General features: G+C 29.4%; 1 protein-coding gene across 4 annotated transcripts in view; it reads right to left on the reverse strand.

Moving 5' to 3' along the window:
• Positions 1–27,499, reverse strand: part of LOC142333868 (uncharacterized) — a 62,446-nt gene that overhangs the window by 28,656 nt on the left and 6,291 nt on the right. Inside the window, exons 2-3 of one of the 4 annotated variants that reach the window (XM_075381440.1) lie at positions 25,662–25,731; positions 56–159 (exon numbers count right to left, since the gene is read on the reverse strand). The gene's annotated coding sequence lies outside the window, so the exon portion shown is untranslated. Of the gene's footprint in view, positions 1–55; positions 160–7,495; positions 7,632–24,959; positions 25,732–27,499 lie in introns of those variants that run through there. The other 3 variants (XM_075381437.1, XM_075381438.1, XM_075381441.1) reach the window with 3 other exon arrangements.

Consider the following 27,499-nt stretch of genomic DNA (forward strand, 5'->3'; position numbering starts at 1 on the left):
TTTTTAAAGTATCTTCGTTAATTTCACCTATGCAATTTATAAATGTTCTTCTTACCTTTAATGTTTAGGCAGATACTGATTTTTTTCATCATCATTAATTATTTAAATCCTTTAGATACCTGGGCATTATTTTAATCTTTGTTGGTCCAACATTTCTCTCTGAAAAATATGAAAAATTAAAACTTACAATAATTAAAGATAAATAGAGAGAAAACTTTGCAGAAAATTATAGTGTGTAATTATATTTTAAGTTTTTCAATAAAATTAAGATTTATGAAAAAATATAACTAGTATACAAGTATAATTGCCTATTGGTGTATTCTCCATCCTTTCTTTATAGGCATCCAATTTGGTACAAAGTTTTATCTGTAAAAGCATCTTCATGAAAAGAATTTCATTTAAAAATATTTCATAATAATGAATAAACATTGAAAAGTATTTTTCTTTTAAATAATGACTGCCTTTACGTAGTATAATTAATATAGTTTAAAACAGTTATTTTGAAGACAATTAAGTGAAGCCAACTAAGTAACAGAACCACCTATGATCTCACCCACTTTACTTCTGTTGGATTATATAATTCTATGATAGTTTATGATAAACATATCATGAAGTGTTATCTATAAATATTATATTTACTCAAAAAAGTGAAATTAACACACTAAAAAACAGTAGTTTTGCCTGAAGTCACATACTGTTCGTAAAGCCTGAATTTCTTTAAAAAAATAAAAAGTTGTAAATATACAAATATGTGAATAAAGCACATAACTAACACTTTTTGGGAGTAAAATAGGATAAGAAATCCAGAAAGAAAAGCAACAGAAAGTTTAGAAATTGAATTACAATGTTACAAATTAATGTTGAACATTTTGTACCTAATTAAAAAATTTAGTTTAAAATATTCGTTCTCAAAGTGGGTGATAATGCCCCCTTGTGAGCGCTGGAGGCATTCAGGGGCTCACAGAAAATTGGGTGTGTTCAGGCGGTCTACAAAGCTGATGGCTGATTTAAAAAAAGGCAAAAATTATGTTTTCCTGATATTTCAAACTAAAATTAAATACCTACAACACTAGTACAAAAAACTTTTCAATCAAAAGCTTTGTTTTAATTACTGTATTGTTCTATTGAATATGCTATCACTATTGTTGTTATATAAATATATACAATTGTAATTTTTTGGAAAGCACTTTTAATAAAAATAATTCTAAATATGATTAAATATGTGTTTTCACTGCTCTCATTTAAAATGTAAGTTTCAACTCAGAAATAGGATATGCCACATTTAAAAACAAAAATTTCAATTGTTGTTTTTAAGAGTGCATCTTAAAAAAACAGCAATTGCTGTTATTATCTTTAACAGATGGTAATTTTAAAAATATTGGGGGCACTAGAAAAGTTTTGATTCTCAATGTGGGCAATGGGTGAAAAAGTTTGATAATCAGTGGTTTAAAAGAACATTATTATATATAAAAGAAGCATCATGAATATGTTCACTGTACAACTAGGCTAGCCAGGGGTTTGACTGAAGTTTGTTAAGCCCTTCATCATTTGGCCATTAACATTTTAGTTTAATCTTCAATTGCCAGAATCTTACTCTACACAATGTTGTGGAATCATCATCTTAACCAAGCCTAACTCTGACCGCTGAGTTAGTTATAATTTAGTTATAAAAAGAATAATCTACCATAAAAAATATGAGAAGATAAAATGTTAAGAATTAATTAACATGTAGTACTTATTACACACATTGAGATCAAAAGATAAGTAGAATTTTAGAGAAGGGTTCAAGTGATATAACTTGAGCTTATAATCACAAATAAAAATAAATTTTGAAATGTTTTGTAAAAGGAAAAAATTAAAATTTGTTTTAAAACGATTTAACAAAATTACTTCCCTTGGAAAAAACTGATTTTGTCTTTCTTTAAAAATCTGAAATCTAGTTTTAATTCTCTAAATACATTTGTTTTACATTTACGTTGAATTGAATCCATATTAGGTTTAAAGTTTGACTACCAATTTCAGATTAATGAAACTCTTTCTTCCAAAATGCCTTATGCTGCTAATTACTATTTCATTCCTATTTACTCCAGGAGGAGCCAATAATTAGCTACACATGACTTGGAAGAAAAATTACATTAATCTGAAACTCAATTATTAATAACTTTAGTAGTTTTGTCATTTGTTTCTGATAATGTTCAATGAATAAATGCACTATGCATTTCACAATAGCATTATTACAAATTTGAGTGTATAAACAAAAATGTTTGAGGTTTATATTTAAATCATTTGTGTGAGGAAGTAAATAGTTAGCTAGGCTGGGTAAATCTGATAATTCTTATTCAGCAATAAGCAGTATGCCTTACTAATATTAAAAATAATTATTACCAGTTAGACCTAACAGCAAGAATGAATAATAAAAAGTAATTTTGTTCACGAGCCAAAAAATAATATTAAAACAGTATAAAAGTTTCGGATAAAAGATGCACCAAAAATATACGTCAAAATTAACTACAAACATGACGTCTTAAAATATAGTCTTATATTATCTAGATAACACAATTAGTATGAATTAACAATCGTAAATAAGTAACGGGGTTCAAAAACACATTCATATTAAAAACAATAAAGAAAATTATACGCCATTACTTGTAGTAAAGGACCACGGCAGAAAATTATTCATTTTCATTTCATTTTATATATTTACTTTGGTATTTTGCAAAAATCAATCAGTAGACCTATCAAATTATTTATCTTAGAAAGCATTCAAGTAAGATTATTTGGAATAACAAATTAATCTACACTAATAAATTGAGTAAACGGCCGTTAACGATACGGTTGAAAACTACGCTAACAATAAACAAACACGTCACGTGATGTATTTAACGCGTTATCTCGTGGCGAGATGTAAAACAATCTTAAACTGCCGCCATTTTTGACGCGTTTTTTTAAATCTACGCGGGGGACAAGTCAAGTGAAAGTGTTATAAATGTATTAAAAAACAAATATTATTCTAGAACTTATCAAAACCGAATAAAGAATATAGATTAAATTAAAATACCATACTTAAATTATTTATTAACATCTATTGTCATATTTATCAATGTTAATTTACTATTTTTATTTACCTAAGTGTATATATATATATATATATATTTATAATAACAATTATATATATAATCAGTATGTTATTCACAGATTCCTGGATAAATAATAAGTAGAGTACAATTATTTAATAATATTAAGTTAACATTATTGTAACATAAATCACCAGGTAGAATATGTTCTAGACCCAATCGACTTCTAATAAAGTATTTGTTCTTGATTTACCATTCCCTCTTTCCTAAATTGCTCTTAAGTTACCTGTGATAGTGTCTAAAAACTCTGTTTCTTTTCTAGAAGGTTGCAAACAAAACCAGTCTGAGGTAGCTGTCTGGTAAACCTGAACTTCTAAAATCTATAATATAAATCCTTTCTAATTCAACAGCTCAAGTACAAAATACTACAACTTCTGATAAATGAACTTATCTTATTTTAATATTTAATATTGATACTGTCTTCTCTATTTCACAAATAACTGTGTAACTCGTATAACAATGAAAACAGTATCATTTTCAGTATTTTTTTCATTGTGCCTACACATAATCATAATATATTACAATTCTTCATTATTATAACAAATATATTTATTTTGAGATAAATAAAGTCAAGAATAATTTTCTCAGCTTAGGTTGTTGGAAATTTTAGAAGCACGATCAACTTTTGAAGCTCCACATTTCATCCACTTTTTACAATAAAAGAACCATTTTTGTAACCTTTATTCCTTAATTGCAATGAAAAGTTTTTTAAATTCATTTCAGTCATGTAGATCCACGCATAAGTTTGCAGTTAATTTATTTTTCTGATGTTTCTTTTTCCTTTCTTCCCAATATTTTCTCATTCTAAGTGCATTTGCTTTCTTTCTTCAAACAGTTTTAAATTTAAATTTGGTGTTTCCTCTTCAATGTGAGAGTCATTTATTCCTTTTATATAAGTGAGATACGTGGTACTCTAACAAAAGCTTTTTATTCTACTAAATATTTGTACCCCTTTTTCGAAAAGTGGTGCTGATTCTTTTAATAAATTAATTCTTGACTTCTTGTGATTACAATTATTTTATTGTAATTGTAAATATCATTTATGTGTGTAACATTAATAACTTGTAAATCTTTGTAAGTTTATTGTATTGATAAATGTAATGGGTGAAATAAGACTTATGAGTCTTTAGAGACTTATAATAGTCTGTTTGAAGACTGGAATAGGACTGAATGAAGTGAGGAACTTGCTTACATACTGTGTATGGAGCGGCTGAATCATCAGGAGCCTAGTACATGCAAAAGAAGCTGAAGATCTTTAAATTTTAAAAATCCTCATGAATGAAACCTAAGTCTATATATACTGCTCGCTAAAAATCATAGGATATATGAATTAAATTATTATAAATGATAACATGAATCATATGATTTTTTTACAATTAAAAATAAGTTACATATAAGGTACAATTTATAATGAATTATTTGAAAGAATAACAAAAGGTTAAATTGTATATATGGACAATAACAACATTAACATATTATCAAAATAATAATACAATTGAGTAATTTGCTTTTTACATAATCATAATTACACTAATACAAATATGTAATTAAAAACAATATGTATAAGTGTGTTCACACACATTTTATAAAAATACAATCAAATGAAATTAAAGAAAATACTGTACGAAATATTTAAATTGATAAAAAAAAATATATATATATTATTTGAATTAATCATCTGTGCTTGGTAGCAGGTATAATTTATGAATAAGTCTTCTTAATGGACCGTTAGCTGTTTGCAAATCAACAACTTTTACAAGATTGTCAGGCCCCGGATTAACCCGTGTGACAATTCCATGTTTCCATTGGATGGGTGGAGAATTTTCATTAGTAACTAATACTAAGTCTCCAACACAAAGATTACACGTGGAAATCGCTTTTGCAATAAATGGTGTTGCTGTAAATGAACAACTGTGAATTCAGACCAGAAACTAAATGAATAGCCTAGTGGTGAGACATATAAAAACTGCTGTATAAGATTTGCCAATGTTTTAGACCTTTGCCTGCCAAGACGAATCATAATTGGACCGCCTAGTCAACTGCACAAGTAGAAAATGGTTGGGAAGGAATAACTCTGGAAGACGTTAGCTGACCAAGCTGTTGTACTTGGGTTTTTGCATTATATTGAAAGCATATCATACATTTACGAATGTTGGAGGAAATAGCTTTCTTGCCGTTTATTATCCAATATTTCTGTCTAAATGAATGATGAATAAGTTGAACGCATGCAAGAATCACAAGTGTTCAGCATTAATAATTAGTTTTGTGATGTTAGTTTTAGGATGTTTCACTTGGTAATTTAAAAGAGAGTGATGCAGTCTGCCATCTAAGTGTAGTAAGCCTGAATTATCCATAAATGAATCAAGTGAAATAAGTCTGCTCTGTTTACAAAGAGTTTGATTGTTTTTAAGGTTATTTAATTCACCACTAAATGTATGTGTTGTGATTGTTGAATAAAAAAGGTAAGAGTGTGGTTTGGTTACAGAGTAGTTAAAGGACTAGAAATTAGTTCGGATTGTCTTGATTTGGCATTATGAATAAATCTGAAACAAAAACTAAGTGCGATTTAAAGTATGTACTAACAAAAATTGTTCTGTGTAATCGAATACAACAGTAGAGACAAATGATAGTACAATATGTCTGCAGTTTTCTACTAGACATTCAGCACTTATATTACAGTTATTGAATGTAATATCAATGTCTTTTGGCCAATGGGCAGCAGTTTGTGTAAACCAGTAAGGACCAAAGTGACATGTCAATTAACTTACTTGGTGAACAAGATCTAACCAATACATCTGTTGGATTATCAGAAGATTTGACGTAATGCCGATCAACGTTTGTGGTAATTTGTTGAATCTCAGAAATTCTACTGCTGACAAATATTTTCCAATTAGTTGGTCGTCCATGAATGCAATGTAGTACTACCGTAGAATCTGTGTAAAAATGTATTTCATCGAATTGTATGTTTGAGGCAGTAATTACCTTTAATAATAAACTATTAAGTTGTAAACCACCACAAAGTTCAAGTCTTGGGAGTGTAATTTGTTTTAAGGGTGCCTATTTTGAGTTGGAACAAAGTAAATTAGAGGAAATTGTATTAATTGTGTATACAGTTATTACAGCTATTGCCCTTTATGGAGGAATCAGAGAATCCATTTATTTCAATAGAAACAATTCTACTACCAATGTTGGATTTCATGAAATGACCTATTTTAATGGATTTAATCGAATGCAAGTTTTTAAAACCATTAGGATGAACAGTTTGGTAGCTTATCTGAGGAATTATTCCATAGAACTCCTAAAGTACATAAGTTCTTTTTTTGATTTAAAGGAAACGAAGTATTGTTTTCCAAAGAAGAAATGACGTTATTGTTTGAAAACCATTTATGGAGTGGAAAACCACTCCATAAATTTTTATGTTGAATAATTTAGAAATATAAATTTTTAACTGAATAACTTCTTCAAAGTTGTCTGAACCTGTTATTAGATCATCAACATAAAAATCTTTTCGAATGGACTTGATACAAGTGGAGATTCATTTTAATTTTAATTAAATACCGTCTGGCCAAATATGAAGCACAAAAGGTCCCGTACTGTTACCATACATAATGCGTAGTGTTTTATCTCCTGATCTGGAGAATCACGTCAAAGTATACATTGTAAATTGGAATCGCTAGATTTAACTAATATCTGACGATACATTTTAGCTATGTTAGAAGTAATGATGTAATTATTGATTTTGAATCTAAGCAATATGGAAATTAAGTTTTAAGTTGCAATGGATGAATTTGACATTTTTTAATAAATTATTTTTCTAGGTTAGAAGCGCAATATCATTTTTATGAACTACAAATATGGCTCGGTAATTGAAAAAAGCAAAACTAGAAATTAATTTAATAAATCACCGCATCCATGGCACAGGCGTAGTTGTCTGTTATATCGAAGACCCCAGATTCGATTCTGACTGATGACTTGCGAGATTTTAAATCATCTAAAATAATTGTTTTTAACACATTAACCGTATTTTGCTTACCCCACGAGTACAGTACGTTTAGATTGTGCGATAACTTTATTTCTTTGGTTAATTATGTATTGGCCGATTAACCTAAATTTTATAACCATGTAATTTGTTTCATTTCTGTTTGTTTATTTTTGGGATACCACTTCGCCGATATTATAAATAGAAAGAAATATTAGAAATGTTTGGATATGATATTAAGAAATAAATAGTTATTTATTTTGTAAAAAATAGGACAGTGCAAATTGTATTCTAAAATGCATTACATAAGTATGGATACACCAGGAAAACAAAAAGAACACTTATTTTAAATTATATTAAAATAATATAAAAAACATCTTACCTCAACCAATAATGAAGGTCACCTATCTAAAACAATGTATAAGAAATAATAATAGTTGATAATAAATCAAGAGTGACCGCAGACGCAAGGATCAAAGCGCCATCTGTAATCTTTTTCTAACAAACCCGGACTGACCGTTACATTTCATAATCTCATTCTGTCTCACGTAATTTTTCTGTCGCTCCCCACCGCTGCGCTATCACAGTGGTGGGGAGAGTCTAGACAAACAACAATATCTTCAACTGCCAGAGAAAATAAATTATGAAAAAGTATTTCCTACACTGCACCCTTCACTTCTCATAATAACCGACCGACACCGACAGTTGAATTTTAAATTTTTTTCAGGTTGATATTCATTTTTTTTAGTTTTATAATTATACAAAATAACAATTGAAACCAAATTTTCGCATAAACCTAAGTACATGTTAATAAAGTAACGTAACCAACGATACCCGAACGGTAATGATAAGTTTTCCGTTATTTCGTTTTACCTAATATTCAATTTACGGATACAATTTACACTCGCACATATTTATGCACTTGGACATAAAAATAAAAAAAAAATAGTGAGAGTCCGTTTATAATTTTTTTTTCTTTTTACTAAATACTGCTATTATATCTTTTAATATAAAAACAACATTTTAAAATACGTAATAGTGTAATTAAAAATCAAAATCTTATGTCAACAGATTAGTGTCATAGAAAGTAGCGTGCTTGATTGCTACACCAAAGGTGTCGGGTTCGATTCCCTGTTAGGGGATCTGGCAATTTTACAACTTAGATCATATCGTATTTAGTAACTAATTAGCAAAGAAAAGAGAGAAAAAAAACAGGAACATCTGTTTTAATATAGGTAATAAAAAGCAGACTACCGTATTTCACAACACAGCCCGGCCCGTCAATAACACAAATACGCGGGTGAACACAAACACGCTAACATACATTTAGTATGAATTTAATTCAAAAATTATATTTAGAGGACACAAAGTAATTTATAGTTATAATTTTTCCCGTCTCATTTCATTTTTATAATCGATTTTGTCACCTCGGTAACGCAGTAGAGACCGACTGATATACTGAAAGTCACGGGTTTGATTCTCGATTTGTACACCGGATCACAGTTTGTTTAGACAGGTTTCACATTTTAAAAATAAGAGTAAACTGAGAGTCTCGGGTTCAGTTCTCGGTTTAGAATTAGTATTTTCTCAATAATTACATACGTATAATGCTTATGAGAAAACGTAAAGTTGCATTTTTTAAAATTATTTTTAAATTGTTTAATTATTTTGTTAATTTACTAAAAATCACATCCTATAAAATTTCACACTTTTCACTTTCTATCGCGTGTGTTTTTTTATTTCGATTCTTTTAAATTTATAATTTAATGTTGTTACTACTTTAGCTCGCATCAACTAATCACCTCGCCGGTCGCCGAGGTAGAGTAGTAATATTTACTCTCTTATCCGAAAGGTCCGGAGGTTCGTATCCCGGTCAGTCCTGAAATTTTAATTCACTTCAAAATTTCAGTTCCATACTTCCATACGCAACCTCCAACCTAATATTGTGAATATTTAACAATAATAAATTATCGAATTAAAATAGTATTATCGTTTCTGCGAGCAGAACAAGTCTGGTTTTGTACTCGTCGAGCTGAAGACGAAATTAATTTAAAATTTTTTTAATTAATTTCCTGTTATTATATCGTTACAACTTCTTAACCGTTCTTTGTTCAAAAATAAATTTTGGAATAATTTTTAAAGAAGTTTAAATTTTTTGTATTAAATTTATATTTAATTTTTATGGTTTGATTACAGTTAGTGCATCAGTCCATATGTGTAATACTTGTATGAGTTTTGTGCATTAAAAAAATAATCATAAATTGAAGATTCGATTATAAAAATGTTATTAATTGCACGCATAATCCTTATAAAAAAATTAATTAATAAATTTAGACATTACATCAAAAATATTGATGTAATGAAAGTTTGTGGGGTTCGATTCTCGGTTTTATTTAGGTATCACCTATTAAAAAAAGAATGACAAGTTGAAAGTCGCGATTTCGATTCTCGGTTTCAGCACAAAATCACGTACTTAATGTTAATAAATATTAAATAACGTTAACCAATATACTTAAAATTATACAACAGAACACAGTTTTATTTTATTTAACAGTTTCGTTCAAAAGTACTGTGCATAAAATAAAAAAAAAAAGAATTAAAATAAAAAGGCCGGAAGGTGTGAGAAAGTAATGAACCGAACGGCTTTATTTTATTCAGTATTGTAAATTCGTTAATTATGATATTTGTTAAAATGCGCTTTACGCACATCCGCGTGTACGGGACGGCAGTTGCAGCTTAACCTTGGACACAGCTATTGTTTGATAGAGAGGGTTGATGACCTCTCATAGCAACAGGATTGTAGACAGCACGTCGCCGAGCTCTTCCGTCGATTATTGCAGTATGATTTACAAAGTTATCTCGCACTAAATTAAACTAATTTTTATAACCGGTTCTTTTTTTTATTAATTTATTTTACTCGAATTTTTTTTACAGAAAATTTACTGCATTAGAAACTGTCAGGTCAATTGAGGCGCTTAACTAACAGTCAACAGATAATACGTTTTACAATGGCAACAGGACACAATTTTCTGGTTATTTTTTTAGTACTACCGTTCTGGTTGACAAAAAATGTACATTTCATTTTACTTTATCAGATTAAATGTATCACGTAACTGACTTGTATACGAAAGATTCTGGATACGAATCCCGTTAATTTTTTACGTACGAAAATATTTATCTACCTCACTGTCATATTTTAAAAAAAAAAACAACAATAATTTTAATTTTGGGCATGAGCCTGTAGGGGTTAAACGAAGAAATAAACATCGAACTTATATAATATAAAAATAGAAATGTGTTAAACAGCGCTATGTACGGAATCCAGTCAGTTTTCCCTTTCTTATTGGATGTGAATACATTCACATAAGAAACTCTATCGAGTTGCATATCGAATTAAAATAATATTATCGTTTCTGCGAGCAGAACAAGTCTGGTTTTGTACTCGTCGAGCTGAAGACGAAATTAATTAAAAATTTCGTTAATTAATTTCCTGTTCTTATATCGTTACAACTTCTTAACCGTTCATTGGTCAAAAATAAATTTTGGAATTATTTTTAAAGAAGTTAAAATTTTTTGTATTAAACTTATATTTAATTTTTATGGTTTGATTACAGTTAGTGCATCATTCCATATGTGTAATACTTGTATGAGTTTTGTGCATTAAAAAAAAATCATAAATTAAAGATTCGATTATAAAAATGTTATTAATTGCACGCATAATCCTTATAAAAAGATAAATTAATAAATTTAGACATTACATCAAAAATATTGATGTAATTAAAGTCTGGGGTGGTTCGATTCTCGATTTTAAAAATACTTATTTAGGTATCACCTATTAAAAAAAGAATGACAAGTTGAAAGTCGCGATTTCGATTCTCGGTTTCAGCACAAAATCACGTACTTAATGTTAATAAATATTAAATAACGTTAAACAATATACTTTAAAATAAAAAGGCCGGAGGGTGTGAGAAAGTAATGTGCCGAACGGCTCATTACTTTCTCATAAGAAAGAAGCCGTAATAAGAAAGGGAGTCCGACAAGGATGTTCCCTATCTCCGTTACTTTTTAATCTTTACATGGAACTAGCAGTTAAAGATGTTAAAGAACAATTTAGATTCGAAGTAACAGTACAAGGTGAAAAGATAAAGATGCTACGATTTGCCGATGATATAGTAATTCTAGCCGAGAGTAAAAAGTATTTAGAAGAAACAATGAATGGCATGGATGAAGTCCCATAGATGAAAATAAACAAGAAGAAAATAAACGAAATGAAATGTAGTAGAGATAACAAAGATTGAATGTGAAAATAGGAGGAGAAAAGATTACGGAGGCAGATGAATTTTGTTATTTGGGAAGTAGAATTACTAAAGATGGACGAAGCAGGAGCGATATAGAATGCTGAATAGCACAAGCGAAACGAGCCTTCAGTAAGATATATAATTTGTTTACATCAAAAATTAATTTAAACGTCAGGAAAAGATTTTTGAAAGTATATGTTTGGAGTGTCGCTTTATATGGAAGTGAAACTTGGACGATCGGAGTATCTGAGAAGAAAAGATTAGAAGCTTTTGAAATGCGGTGCTATAGGAGAATGTTAAAAATCAGACGGGTGGATAAAGTGACAAATGATGAAGAAGCATTTTGAAAAATATAGTTAAAAGAAGAGACTGCCTTTTAACCAGAGATTTCGAGTTTTAATTATAGATACTAAATTTTTTAACAGTGTTCGTCAGTCAGATCTTGCGATAACGACCTCAGAAGCGGTGTAAACGATTCCTGTTGGCGCGTTAAAATATCGACTTTTGAAATATAAATTTTCTTTTTTTATTTATTAATTAGCTTTTATCTCGATTAATTTTGAATTATTACTTTTCCATTTTATATGAGAATAAAGTTAACGCGTCAAATTAAAACAGATAAGCACGCAAGGCTAGCCCTAGCGTTTTTACCGCCGTAGGCAAACCCCAAAAATCTCGCTCCCGCCAAGCTTCAAAAAAAGTTTAAAATTAAAAAAAAAAAACAGAATTATAAAAGAACTATGTTAACCAGAAAAATGACATATAGTTGAATTAAGACAATAATACTAATACAGATTTACGTAAAATTGTTTTATTGAAACAAATAAATACATTTTTAACGAGTTAACGACAACTAAAACTAGTACCTACTATTTTCAGAGATGATTTAAATATACTTTTAAAAAAATAAACAAAACTACTAATAAATAGTAAATAATATTATTTTCTACATTGAAGTAATCGAAATATATTTTTGTGGGTAGTTATTTTTTTTTACGCTCTAATTCAGGCGGCTTTGCCGCCGTAGGCATCGCCTACCTTGCCTATCGCCGGCCCCGAAACGTGAAAAAATATTAATTTTACCGTTTATCGAAGAACAGAATAAATTTTTCCAAACATAGTTTACAGAAGTATACTTCTGTAAAAAAAAAAAACAACTTTTTTTCAAAACTTTGAACGTTTGCTTAGTGATATTACAGATATTACTATTGAAAATAACTCTCACTGTTTGAAAACCTACTTAAATATACGCTATCACAAATTTGAGTATACAATTAAATTGTAGTCTGTTCTACATTTCACTGTATCAAGAAAGTTGGACAGTTCAATAAACAAAAACAACACAAAAGAACAGAATAAACCTTTGTAAACAATCTCGTGGAAACTGAATTCTTACATAAAATTACCGACACGCCGTGCAAATCCTAACTTTTTTAAATATGGGTAAAGTTTGCGTGATCCACTTCTCAGTAAGAAATATATAAATATAAATATAATTGTCATAAATAGTAAAATTTCTGTTATACATAATGTAAGATGTTTGGACCGTCTAATTAGATAATAAAGTTTCATCAGAATAATAACCCGATTTCATTTACAGTGGGTTAAATCACACTATGTTGCTTTGAAGTATTTTATTAAACGCTAACGATGATAGGGTATACATAAACGTAATTTATCATTAGGTTTATGTATACCCTATCTAAAATATACTATTATGTTTTGTGATTACTTGAAAAAGTAAAAAAAATACATATACTAAAATAGACTATCAGAACTTCGTTTTGTACCGGTAAATATGATTCGTGTAAATTATTTCGTAAATTAAAAATTCTCATGTTTCCGTCCATTTATATTTATGAATGTATAACATTTGCTAAGAAGTAAATGCTATTTATTATTTTAATAAAAATTAAAAAGCGAAAATTGTAATTATCTGGTAACAGATTAACAAGCGATTTTCCCTTTGTAAGCGTGCTTGTACGTGTGAATTCTTGTATTACTGATGAACCTATGTTGTACACATGTAGTTCTATCAAGACGGAACATTAGATTTGATTAAATTAAATAAAAAGCTTTATCATCAACCCCTCGTGTACCGTCGGTATATTAATTTAATCTAGTTTTGAAGGTACAGTTTTATTTAATTTATTGTAAATACATCGCTTGCGATATATTATTAAAATACATTTAAAAAAATCCAGATTGCGATTAAAACAAAATGTTTATAAATAAATGTAATAAAATATTTTTTTATACTAATAAATAAAAAAACAAAATAGTACAATAGCCGATGACAAATATAATTTATAAAATTCTATCGGTCATAGCTGATAGAGGACTATTTTACAAAGACGAATTTTAGAGATAATTATTTTTTTGTTTGATTTTTTGATGACGCGCCAAAAGAAAAGAATTGTCAGTCGGTTACTAATGCCAGGGTGGAGTGAGACAGTGAGGGGAATCACCCCCCTCACTGACCCGCTGCGCCTCTGTCGCGCTGTCCCTCTGTTAAACACGAACAACAGAACGGCCAGCTGTCTTCCTTCGCGTCTGATTGGCTACCGTCGGACAGTACTGATCACGCCACAATTCAAATACAACCGTTAACGTAACGGTCATCCCTACTAAACGAGTAACAAAGTTAATAGCAATCACTATTTCTTATATAGACGTTCGATATAATTAAATTAAATCAACATTAGTCCATTATTTTATATTGATTACATTTTATTTAAAATAATAATTAATTTCCTTTAATTTTAATAAATACATTAAAAATATTACGATAAAGTATATTCGTTTTGTAAAGTAAAAAAAAATTTAACAATAAATTATAACAGATCAAATTTCTCCTGTTTTATTTACAATACGACCTCGTAATATCCTACACGTGTAGTTTAACGAGCGAGGAATGATAGAATCAAACCCGAGCCCAGCTTTTTTAGAAGCTAACAACTATATCACTGATCGGCCAGTTTTTAATATGATTGTTATAAACTTACTTTGAAATAAAGCATTAAAGGATAAAAAAAAAATAATCAGTAAAACTTATAATTAAATCGATTATTTATGTTTCTAATAAATAACGTAACAGACGACCAGATAAATACAATGTTGCGTTACACGCTATAAACAACCTACGTTCCTACATTTATGCAATTCTTTAATGTTTATAAGAACATAAAATATAATGTTATTTAATAGATCAACAAACATCAACTAAACCGTTTGCCGACCGACCTCCTAAGTAAGAAGCTTCGTCCGGAGGTCCCGGGTTTGAATCTTAGACACGGTTGGAATTTTTAATTTAATTTATATTATTGACTCGTCTAATTATTTATCAAAATATGAATTTATATTACAGAATATAAGGTATATGTTTAGTGAAGGCTGTTTGTTCAGTTTTTAGTCAAGGTCTACAGTCAAGGTCACAATCTAAGTTTTCTTTATTTTTACTACATCGCTGTATATGATGGAAGCAGCTAATAATAATATTATAAACAAATATTTTGACACACCCAGTTGTTTTGACTAATTGTAGCCGAACCACTCTGTACACTCCCTTTTACAATCACCAACACGTACAAGTTACCGCAGTTAGTAAATTTTTTTCTCCGCTCTATCCGTAGTTCAGAACCCATCTTTTTATTTTATTCTGTTAGGTTTTTTTTTACTATTATTTTCTTATTAATCTGCATAATTAATTTTAATTTTCTAATTAATGTTTTTATATTAACATATTTTTAAACTTTTTTTAATATAATATATTTAAAAATGTATTTTTTAAATGTAATTAATAATTTTTTTCACAAAAAAAAAAACAAAAGGATTGATTTCTAACAGACATTCGATTTGGTTTGCTTTAATTCTTATTTTCAATTAGAATCGCATTTTTTAAGTGAATTTCAATGGTTTTCTGAGAAAAAGAAATTTTGACTATAAAAAAGTAATCGGGTTTATTTAACTATGTTGCTTTCCAACCTGTTAACTGCCATCTGTGATCGGAATTAAGTAACGTTTAATGATTTTACAGTCTAGGAACTCTTTATAACCGTATTTAAAAATATATAAAGTTTCATATCATTAGTAAATATCCTCGATGAATCGGGAGCTAAATTAGACGGTTCTGAAACTTCTTCAAGGTTTGTTATTTCAAAAACAAAACGTTAAATTTTTCAACGAATAAAACCTATCTATATTTAATTTATTCTGTAGTAAAAAGATTACGTACATATGACAATCTGCCATCGTTTAAAACACACACATACACACACACACACACACAAGATTTTATTAACCTCCCCTTAGAGACTATTGAGTGCGATATTAAACTCGAAAATCGTCTTTTTCCTTTTACTTATTTATACAAAATAAACAAACTACGTATCATTGTCTACTCAAATATTCCATTTTAACAAATACAATTGTTACATTTTAAAATGCGTACAATAAGATAGATTAATAAATAAATTTCACTGTTGATTCTTGTATTAAAAAAACCGTTTGAAAATAAAGATATGTTGCAAAAGGTTCTGGTTTCGAATTCCTAATCCCAGACAGGCTGAATATTCTTACACCCTAAAAATTCATTTCATAATTAAAGAGAAAAAAATAACCGGATATTAATTTGTTGGCAGTTTAGATTAATAAATTGTTTAATATAAAATAGATTATGAATATTTGTTTTAATAATGCGTATTAAGATCACAAGTTCCTTCCCGTGCTGTCTGGCCAGCGCCCGTTGTTGAACACAGTTATGTAATATTACTCACTCCAGCCGACTACAAAGGTTCAAGTTTAACAGTCTGACGCGCTTTAATAAATAAATCCCGTACGCGATAGAGAATTGAGTTATCTTATAAAACAATTAAATTAAATGAAGTCAAAAATATTAAATAAGACACGCAACTTTTCGCTTTACGTTTGATGGTTTTTATTTATTTATTGATTTTTGAATTTGTTGTCGCCTTAAGAATTATTTTTATGTGCAGATTAAGAATAAAATATAATAAACCGCTAATTGAAAGAGCGGGTCCCAGTATCTTCAGTTTTTTTTTTAACGTGGTTAGCCTGTAGATTTGTAAGTTACGTCTAAATTGAGAAACTAACCCGAGACCTCTCCAGCGTATCCAATCGGTTCTTTATTAACATTTTTATTATGAACTTATTTACAGATGATTTACGTAAGTAAAATTGAAACGCGTGAAGAATAAATCGATTCCGTATCTAATATTTATATGAATATAAGCGATCTGAGACAATCAACTACAGTGTCTTAACGTTATGAATATATGTTTTTTTTTAAATAACCATATTACGCTGCAAACTCTCTCCAAGCTGAGAAAAAACCTTAGATCTTCAGACTACGAGTAACGTTCTTTTAACTGGCAATACCCAGATAGGCATTAAACATATGAGCTTAAGTCCAAGCCAAGAATCGAACCCAAAACCCTCAGTATATCATTCGGTTGTTCTATTACGGAGGTGACAAAATAGATTACAAAAATCCGACATCCGACAAAATTTAATTCCATGTCACTCAAAGAACTTTCAATATAATTTTTGGATTAAACTGTTTCGTTCATTGAGAGCCAGGTATTAGTTAAAAACGACGAAATATATTTTAAAAGATCTAAATAAAATAAAATTAGGCTTTATACGTATAATAAAGTGAACTAACAAATAGATCTACGGGTGTATGTACGCTCTTACACACCCATTCGATTTGGATATTGTAGACGGGCCGAACCGTGAAATTTCGAGATAATACTAATCATTCATTACCTCCTTGCGTACTGTTCGTGGTTTCTATAATCTACATCGTAAAAGATGCGGTTCTGTTATTTTTCTTTTTGAGAAGATGACTGTTCGTCTTCTCAAAAAGAAGCAAATCTTTTGTTCATCTTCTCAAAAAAAAAACTGCAGTTCCAGATATCGATCGAAGCTGGAACTTTTAGTCTAGCAGGTAAGGTAGCCGGCGCTACCTCTTCTCTAATAGCATGTAGGTCATGTTACATCTAAAAAAGAAAAGATTAATAATACAATTTTTTTTTAAATTCCTGATTGATATTTAAAAAAATATAGTAACACTTAATAACAAAATTGTACGTGCGCGCGCGTGGGGGTCCGTATTTACATGTAGTATATATATATTTTTTTTTTTTGAGGGCGAAAAACGGTTGAACGTTATCATCGCCCGGATGTACTATATATTGAGCTTGATTACGTATATAAACTGACTATACGTATTTAAATAATAAGTAAAAATCTCGTTATAACCCCTTTGTGTACGGTTGACTGTTGTTGTAATATGTCCATTTATAGTTTTAAGCGAAAATTTATTCTCTTTAATATTTTATCTAATTATAAGTTGGGCAAGACCGATAGTCAATTTTAAAAACAATTTAATATTAGACGACATGTAATGGATAGTCAATTGTTAAAAAAATTGATGGTGAATGACAGTTTGCGAACCAAATTTTAGATATAATAATTTTGTTGTTAAACTAGCGGCTGTCTTTCGATGACGTCGATTCCGTAGTGGGGGGAAGATGAGTCTAACTAAAGAAATTCACCGAGAAGCTTTGTTTTGTGGTTAGTTATTGGCGGGAATTATCGGTAGATAGCCGACTGAATACGTAATGCTTCTAGTTAACATTGACGTCATCCAATTTACATCTTTTTACTGAGATATTTGTTATTACTGATTAAGGTGAGTTGTATTTATTTTTTTTAAATTATTGGCAGTTGTTTTATTCTGTGTATGTGTTATTCAAATTATTTATTAGATTAAAAATGTTAGAACCCAATTTACTCTCGTCTATTTTTACAAAATAAATTTAATAATAATAAATTTGTTTATTTATCTCTTAATAGCGACTAAACAGTATCGAAAAAATAAACAAGTTATATGTTTGTAAGAGTATTTCGTGAGTGATATATTAGATGTATTTCGTGTTAAATATATTAAGTTTTAAGTCGGGTAACGAGAATGAAGCTAAGAAAATAATTCGCATCTGTATCGTTATAAAGAATATACCGGAGAATATATTTAAGAATAATATATAATAAATATAAATAAATATATAATAAATAATATATAATAATATATTTAAGAATATATTTACTGGAGTCCTGGGTTCGACACCTAAATAGCTTACCGTTTATTTACCGATCTCAATTAATGTCGTTAAATATTCATAAATGAATGTCTCGGGAATAACACAAAAATTTGAAAAAAAATATTTTTTGATAGGAAAGAAAGTAACAAATAATCGTTTTAATAAATTTGTAAAAATATTTTTAGAAATTTATCGGCGTAGTTTTTATTTAACATATATATATTTAATAATATAAGTAAAGAAAGGAAAAAAAACATAGGTAGTGAGTTTGTAGAAGGCAACCAATATTTTATAATATGAGTCGACACCCGGTAAGGACTCTGTATAATCGTGTATCATCTTAATAATTATGCGTACATAATATTTAAAGCAGAAATTATTTGTAAACAGTACAACGAGATATATACAACAAATAGTTCATTACAGATTTTTATATTTAACATTTCCCGTGTTTAATTTATATTTTTTAAGCTAAATTAAACAAAAAAATCACAAAATTGTTGAAAATGTATAGTCGATCATTCTTTTAGAGGAAAACTATTTTTAAGAAAGTTTTAATGACCCTCAGATCGATCGGTTGGTAAATTAACCGACTGATATACCGAAAATCCTGGGTTTGAATTTCGGCATTCCTTATAGGTTACAATTCATCTAATTCATTACGTATAATAATAAACGACGCGAAATAAATAAATTACAAAAAAACTATGTTTGTTTAGCTGATCAAAGGAGCGCTGAAATTTAAAAACAATTGAAGTAACATAATTTAACGGTGTACTCGTATTTTCGAAATAAAATTCTATACGCGTAATTTTTTATTACTACAAACGACGTTGTAACTTTTCTTCTCGTCGGCAAAAACCTTAACGGTCAATTTTTTTTATTACAAAGTTTTTGTAAAAATGCACTTTGAGTGAGAAAATTGAAAAAATACAAACATGTTTAAGTAGCCCACCGCATACAGCGAGAGAGATTGACGGAGGGGGAGTGAGAGAGTGACTGGGAGAGAGAGGGGTCGAGTGAGAGACAGAGCGGGTAGTGTGAGAGAGATTTGGTGGGCGAGGGTGATGGAGAGAAATTGAGAGAGGGGTTGGTAGGGGGATCAGTGATGGAGAGGAAGCGAGACAGAGGGTCTCTCTCTCACTCTCTCTTACTTCTCTTCTCTTCTAATAGTATTCTTAATACGGAGTGGTATTATATAAACACAGCTCTAACATTGTGACTACAACAGGTGCTGCTGTGTTGCCAATTAACATGACTTTTCCTTCCCCCCTGGCCCTTTGGCAGCCAAGATCGGCATCAGCTAAATCACTGCGTTGCGTTTGAGTTATTCAACACTTTTACATAGAATACATTTTCCAAGCTAACCAGTAAGGAAGATGAATGAAAAAAATAATTTTTAATATTTTTCGTAAAATTTTTATTATTTATTTTTTTTTAAATTTAATAATAAATCATATTATTATTTTACTATTATTTATATTTATATATATTAAAAAAAAAAAAAAAAAAAATTAAATCGTGTTAAATTCTTTGTTTGACAACAAGGTCAATGAACTTATAAGGTCAATGAACTTTGATATTTATCGTTTATGTATTAGTGTTAAAAACTTAAAAATCATACTTGATAACGTTTTTGTTTATTTTAATTTTTTTTATGTTGTTATAATACAATTAGTAAAATAATCACTGATTTTATACATCCGACTCTTGGTTAACCGGACTTACATATTTTATTTATCCGTAAAATTTACATAAACTATTGCTTGTTTAAGTACTCGAATTATCAGAGATTTTCTTGTTACAAAATTGTGATTCAAATTAAATATAATCTGAGATTAATGTTTGTTAAAACATCGATTATTCGGACCTCCATATCTCAAACATTTTTCGACTGATTGCGGGGCCTTTTATCCGGAGGTCCCGGGTTCGAATAAAAGGAAATAACTGAAAACCTTAACATTACAGTTTAACGTTGGTTACGTTCCTTTGTTAACTTTGTATACATAGGTTTAAGCGAAAATTTGGTTTCAGTTATTATTTTGTAAAATTAAAAGTTTTCAAATCTGTAAAACATTAATGCTATACTGTCGGTTGTTATTATGAGAGGAGAAACAGTACAGTGTAGGTAATACATTTTAGTTGGCGCGCCAATTTTCATAATTTATTTTGCAGATTTGTTCGGACGTTGTTTGAAGCGACAGAGAAATAACGTGCGTGGCAGAGAACGAAAGCTTATGGAATCTAGCGACATTACAGATGGCGCTCTGATATGCACTTAAATTTGGATCCTCGTGTCTGCGGTCATTCTTGTTTAACTATTTCTTATACGTTGTTTATTTTGTTTTGGTGTTTAATGACCTTCATTATTAATCGAGGTAAGTTTCTTTATATTAATATTATTTTAATATAGCTTAAAATAAGTGTTATTATTTTTGTTTTCTTATCACGTACTGCATATATAATTTCGTACCAAATTCTTACGGTATTTTGTATTTCACTTTTAGTCGTTTCTGAAATGTTAAATTTCGTATTTTAAAATGTTTGAAATTTATCGGTGATAAATTATAATTTTAAACTTGTATTTACGAGAATAAAGAATAAAAACAAAAATAATAGTAATGTAAACATTGGCAAAAGATACCAGAATTACAGGTAGACAGAAAGTTCTGTGTTCAAATTTCGGTCAGAATTGGCTTTTTTATACGCTTTATTAAAATTTGAAATAAAAGTAAGCGACGAACTGAATGTCGGTCTATTGCCCGTACAAATAAATAAATAGAAAGATTACTAGGTCGAATTGTAAATAAAACTGGAAAAATTTTATCTGTTATTATGTAATATTAGAATCTTTTTTTTTGTAAATTACTTTACAAAACTGATAAATTTAATCGTAATATTTTTAAAAAATTATTAAAATTAAGGGAAATTAATTATTATTTTAAATAAAATGTAATAATAGATATAAAATGATCAACAAATCTTGATTTAATTTAATTATATCGAACGTCTATATAAGAAATATAACAGGGATATTAACTTTGTTATTAGACAGAAATACACACACACGTACGCACATTTACGGTTGTATTTGAATTGTTGTACCATCGCGTGACCAGTACTGTCCGAGGGTAGCCAATCAGAGTGAAGTTAGCCACCTGCTGCATTTGTTTCATCTCCCCCCTCTCCCCGCACCATCGTCGCAGTAGTCAGACTGACAAGTTGTTTTTACTTGATGTCATCCCAATAAAATTAAACAAAAAAATAATTACCTCTGACAGCGTATGAACGATACAATTTTATAAATTATTGTTTTATTTTTTATCATTGACTATCGAAGTATTGTTTTTCTATTAAAACATTTATTATTATAAAAAATTTACTTATTACATTTATTTTATTTATATTTAATTTTTTTTTTAAACACTTCGCTTTTATTATAATCTGAATTTTTTTTAATCTAGCACAAATTATGTATTACAGTAAATAAATTTGTACCTTCAAAACTAGATTTAACTAACATACAATCTAGTTTTGAAGGTACAAATTTATTTACAAGAGGTTGTTGATGAAGATTTCTATTATTTAATAAAATCTAATGTTACAGCTTGATAAAACTATAAGTGTATATGTCTTTATCAGTAATGCAAGAGTTCGCACGCACGCACACCCGCGTCTAATGTTTGACGTAGCAGAACTGCGGTTCAAATTTAGTCTCTCTAGAGAGATATTCAACATTTATAGTGAATCAATGTAGATGTTGATCATATGATAAAAAATGTCACACCCTTACCGTGAATCGAACTGACTATATATAAAATAACAGCTACACACCACCGCACTACACTATTTGATTGTTCTGTCGCCTAAAGTTATTCATCTACTTTCAATCGAGACGTGAAAGTAAAAGATACCTCTATAAATTTTTCTTTTGGGGTTTAATTAAGTTAATAAATAATTTTTTTATTCCGATTAGTGTAGAATAATATATTATATAAGAGTATATAATACTCGGGAACGCGTAAATACGCTATTTCATTAATAAAAAAAAGGAACTGTCCCGGAATTTGTGCGGATGGATCAAGGGAAACCGTGGTAAAACCTTAATCAGGTCGGCATGACAAATTTCACTATCGATTAAAAAATAAAGTTAGGTTCGATTAAAGTCCATAAATATAAAAACAGATGAAATAATATCGAGATAACTAAATTAAGCGACTAAATATATAATAATTCACAATTCAAAAGGCGTTAATGAAAATTATTTATATTTGTTTACACGGTTAACAGGATACAGGAAATTGAGTTTTTTTTAACTTTTTAATCGGTATAATTTAAAATTTTATCGACACAGTAATATTGTTTATGTAGAATGAAATAATTTAATTGTTTTTAAATAAACAACCGATGTTAAATTTTTTTTTGAAACGGTTCAGTAACGGAAGTATAATGCGGGAAATGTACACATCTTTTGTCTTTTAACCCGTGATTTCTCAGAAACTACTAAAAATACAGTTCTCAAACCAATTTCTTTCGATTTTTCACTTCAGATTTTATAAAGAAAAGAAAAACCATCGCGTTTACTCTTTTATTTGGATCTACAGTCTGGCTGAATTTTACTAAACTGGCAAGAATTAAGGAAAAACATTTTACCTTACCAGACAAGACTTATTTAATTTTACCTGGCCAGCCAACTATTTGAATTTAAGCATATCTAAATTTTAATTGAAGAAACATATTTTCTTCTTGAGGTTTTTTTTTTGTAATTTCAAGTAATCCTCATTACAGCTTTATATATATATTTTTTAAATTATAAATAATCTAAAGCAGTATAATTTGATAAAGGGGAGATCGACTAGGAAACAAAATGTTTTACTAAGAAATTTGATTTTTTCCTCGATATACTTTCAATACTGCATAATTTTTATAGTAAAAACGTAATTTGACAAAGGGGTTCAAATCTGACTCAAATTTTATTACTCGATATTTAAAAATATTTCGCGATTGTACTCTAAATATCAATGGCGTATTTGAAATAAAAATCAGTCAAGAGGAAATCTGGGGAAGTTATGTAACCGTAAACTAGTTTTGATTTTACTCAAAAAAAAAAAAAAATACAAAAATATATAAATAAAATATAATTTTTTATAGAAATAGAATAAAATAAATGGTCTGTGAATTTTTTATTCTGTAGTCTTCAATTAGCCATTATTTCTAATTCTGATGCACGGCTTACACACACAACTTAATTTAAAATATCTATTATTTTATTTAAATATATTTATTCGTTTACTTAATTCAATGATTCTAACTAAAGCGCGCGCGCATACCGTATTTAATTCGCATACCGTCATGTGTGACGGGACTAGCGACAACAGTCGGCATTAACTAATGTAATTTCACAAGTTACACAGAACAAATTTCGCTTACACCGTCGGCAGATTGTTGCAGCTGTGAGGCTTAACGCACCGCACCGGCCAGTCCGAATTATTTTTTTACACTTTAAATATTATTCATTTATTTAATTTTACCGCTCACCTGTGACGTCACAATATACTCATATAACAGTAGTTTAGAGCATTTTTTGGGGTGGAGGTGCGATTTCGCAAATATTTTTATTTTTAAGAAAAATACGACTTTAATTAGGTGAAATCTCGAGATACTGAGGGTGCCCTTGTCCTACAGCCTCGCCCCCTTGAGTTTTTAAGTTGAAAATTTAACGCATCAATGCCCCGTATATAGAAGTAATCTGACCGTGTTTGGTCAAAATGGGTCCGGTTGATCTGGTGATATAAGACGATTTAGAGGCTAACACCGAACTCGCACACTCGTACATTAACATTCGGAAAATTTCCATCCGGTTATTTGGGTTCCGTATTGGCGAAAACCGCGTATGCCCAAATTGGACAGATTACGGATACTTTTTCCTTCTAGAGCTACAGCTGTACTATAGCGTTATTTAGACGGGAAAATAAAAGAACCGCTCAACATTTTTCTGGGTGGATCAAGGGAAATCATGATAAATACATAACCGTGATAAATTCATGACAATGAGTGTCACAAAATATTTAATTAAATGAAAAAAAAAATTAAAATCAGTTAAAAATTGTATTAATACTAAAAAAAACACAACCACGGGCGATTTAGTACAATTTACAACTCGGCATCGAATTGTATTTACTATACATAACCTATCGGAAAAATGTTCCGTTGAATCGCTTAATACTCTACTTTAAATTTACTGTAGAGATATCCTTCGTAAGTTAGATCCACGTGTGGATGTCTGTTGCGTATGGAAAAATTATGCAAACCATAGAAATATGATTTTACTCTCAAATAAATATACATACACAGTTTTTATATAAGAACTGTTTGATTTCAAGTACGATTTAAACGGCATTATATTTAAGGTAGTATAACTTACTTACTGTACATTAGTGTCTATCCTTAACGGGTAGATTTTGAAGTTTTTCTTGGTGTACTTCGATATATGTACCGTTCGTTCCTTGCAAATGTCCAGACGGTAATCCGGCTCTTCCCACGTACTCGTCAGGATGTCGAGTGTAATGTATGCTACCGTCGCACTGCAACAACCCTCTCCTGTAGATGGTTGATGTCGCGGATTTTCTCTGAATAATGATTTTTATATGCCTCCCAAAAAGAAATCTAATGGGCTTTAGGTTCCTTGGTGGCCGTGCGATCAGCCCTCCTCTTCCATTCCGCTTGTTTTGAAACCGATGTATAATGCAGCACGGACACGGTTGCTGTAACACGGCGGAGCGCCATCTAGCCGATAGAAAATTATGTATTTGAGCTAAATTTCAACTTTTAGTGGTTAATGGGGGTCACATTAATTCGGCATTAAGCAGGTAATGAAAAAAAACTACAAAAAAAAATTATAAATAAATATTTATTTTCATTATTTTAGGTAAGAATAAGGATATCAAAGATTAAATTCCACGGAAAACTAAACGAAACTGTTTCCGGCATTTGCCCTATTGTATCGAGGGAAACCGTGGCAAAACCTTGATGAGAACAGCCTAACAATATTTATGTCTACGATACATTTCACATTAAAGGCTTATAACATAGTAAAAAAAAAATTTATACATTACGATAATATTACAATTTTAATTATAATAAATCTTTATGATTTATAAATTTCTTCCACATCTGGTGATATCCATCCTTTTTCCCTGCAAAAAGAAATAAAAATTATATAATAATAACAATCTACAATCTCTTATCAATAAAATGTATCGAAAGGTTTTCAACTGTTACACCCGTCTTCAGGAGAATATAGAAAGAATGGAGTAAAAAAAAACACATTATGTGTTATGGTGGTTCATTAAAAGCACTAGTATATTAGTTCAATTCTAACGATCGATTATGAATACATTTTTGATAAAATATTAAAAAAGTCTTATATAATATAAGGAAAATTACAATGAATGTAATCGATATGTGGATTAACAGAATAAAAGTTCTTTGAACAATGAACTCAAACATAGAAATTTACAATTATGTAATCTATTCTGATCGGTTCCAGATAAAAATCTAAACAGTATTTTGATCCTGTGTACTGATATTTGTCATATATATATATATATATATATATATGTATTTCTGGGTTTTGCAACAAAAAAAAAACACATCAGTTATTTTCCAGTTATAAATAAATCAAAAAATTATTGTGCTTTAATGAGCAAATATCGTTTACTATGCTTAATTTACAAAATGTATGAACAGAATATTGCCTTTCATACGAGTGACGTAAACAAACAAATCGTTTTCAACTCTAGATGAGGGAGATTAAAATTTAATGAATCAATTTTTATTTTTTAACTAATTTTTCTTCTGCTACCTCTTTAGGCTACCTAATGATGGCATAGAGACCTGCAGTCTGGTCTTTGGAACTGTTGCTAATTGTAATCTTAGTTAGCAGTCAATTTACTGTTAAAGCTAAATATTTAAAACTTATATTTAGGTATAAAATAGATAATAGCGTAGATAGGGCTATTAGTCCCTTAGTCAAATGCATGTAGACTACTCTTGCATCGATTTAAAATACCAAATTTGGCCTTATAATTGGTAAAATAAAATAAAGTTAAACGAAGTCAGGGACGGACTCCCCTTTATTGACTAGACTAATTTACTGTAACAACTCTTCTTTTAGCTGCGCGATTACAATTGCGGTCGATGTCTATACACCGTTATGGTCACAAGCAAGAATTTAGCCATCGAAAGTATCTACCTTTACAAAAAATAGACTTGTTGGCTGTAGTTGAATGAATTGACAGATTCTTGTACATTCAATCCACCAGTATGGCTTACACCATAAGGGCTCACCGTTAATGACAGATCATTTTTCCTCTTGGCTTTGAAGTTTCAAGATGTTACTTTAGCATCCAAGAAAGTTTATTTAAATGAGTTAATTAAATCTTGTATTCTGATGAGTAAATAATAATAATATATTATATACTTTATATACATCGCATCTCTTTTCCGTTAGATTCCAAAATGTGTGTTATAGTTATGATACCGAAGAAAGCAGGAGCAGATAAACGTGAAGAATACAGTAAAATTAGCTTAACTAGTCATGCATCAAAAATCTTAACTAGAATTCTGTACATAAGAATTGAAAGGAGAGTGGAAGCAGTGTTAGCAGAAAACCAGTTTGGTTTCAGGAAAAGTATAGGGACAAGGGAAGCAATTTTAGCATTCAGATTAACAGTAGAAGGAAGATTAAAGAAAAACAAACCTGCATACGTGACATTTATAGACTTGGAAAACGCATTTGATAACGTAAACTGAAATAAAATGTTCTGCATTTTAAAAAAATTTAGGTTTCAATTACAGAGATAGAAGAAAAATTGCTAACATTTATAGGAACCAAACAACAACAGTAATAATTGAAGAACATAAGAAAGAAGCTGTAATAAAAAAGGGAGTTCGACAAGGATG

The sequence above is a fragment of the Lycorma delicatula genome, chromosome 13, assembly GCF_047948215.1.
Source record: "Lycorma delicatula isolate Av1 chromosome 13, ASM4794821v1, whole genome shotgun sequence".
Lineage (NCBI taxonomy): Eukaryota > Metazoa > Arthropoda > Insecta > Hemiptera > Fulgoridae > Lycorma > Lycorma delicatula.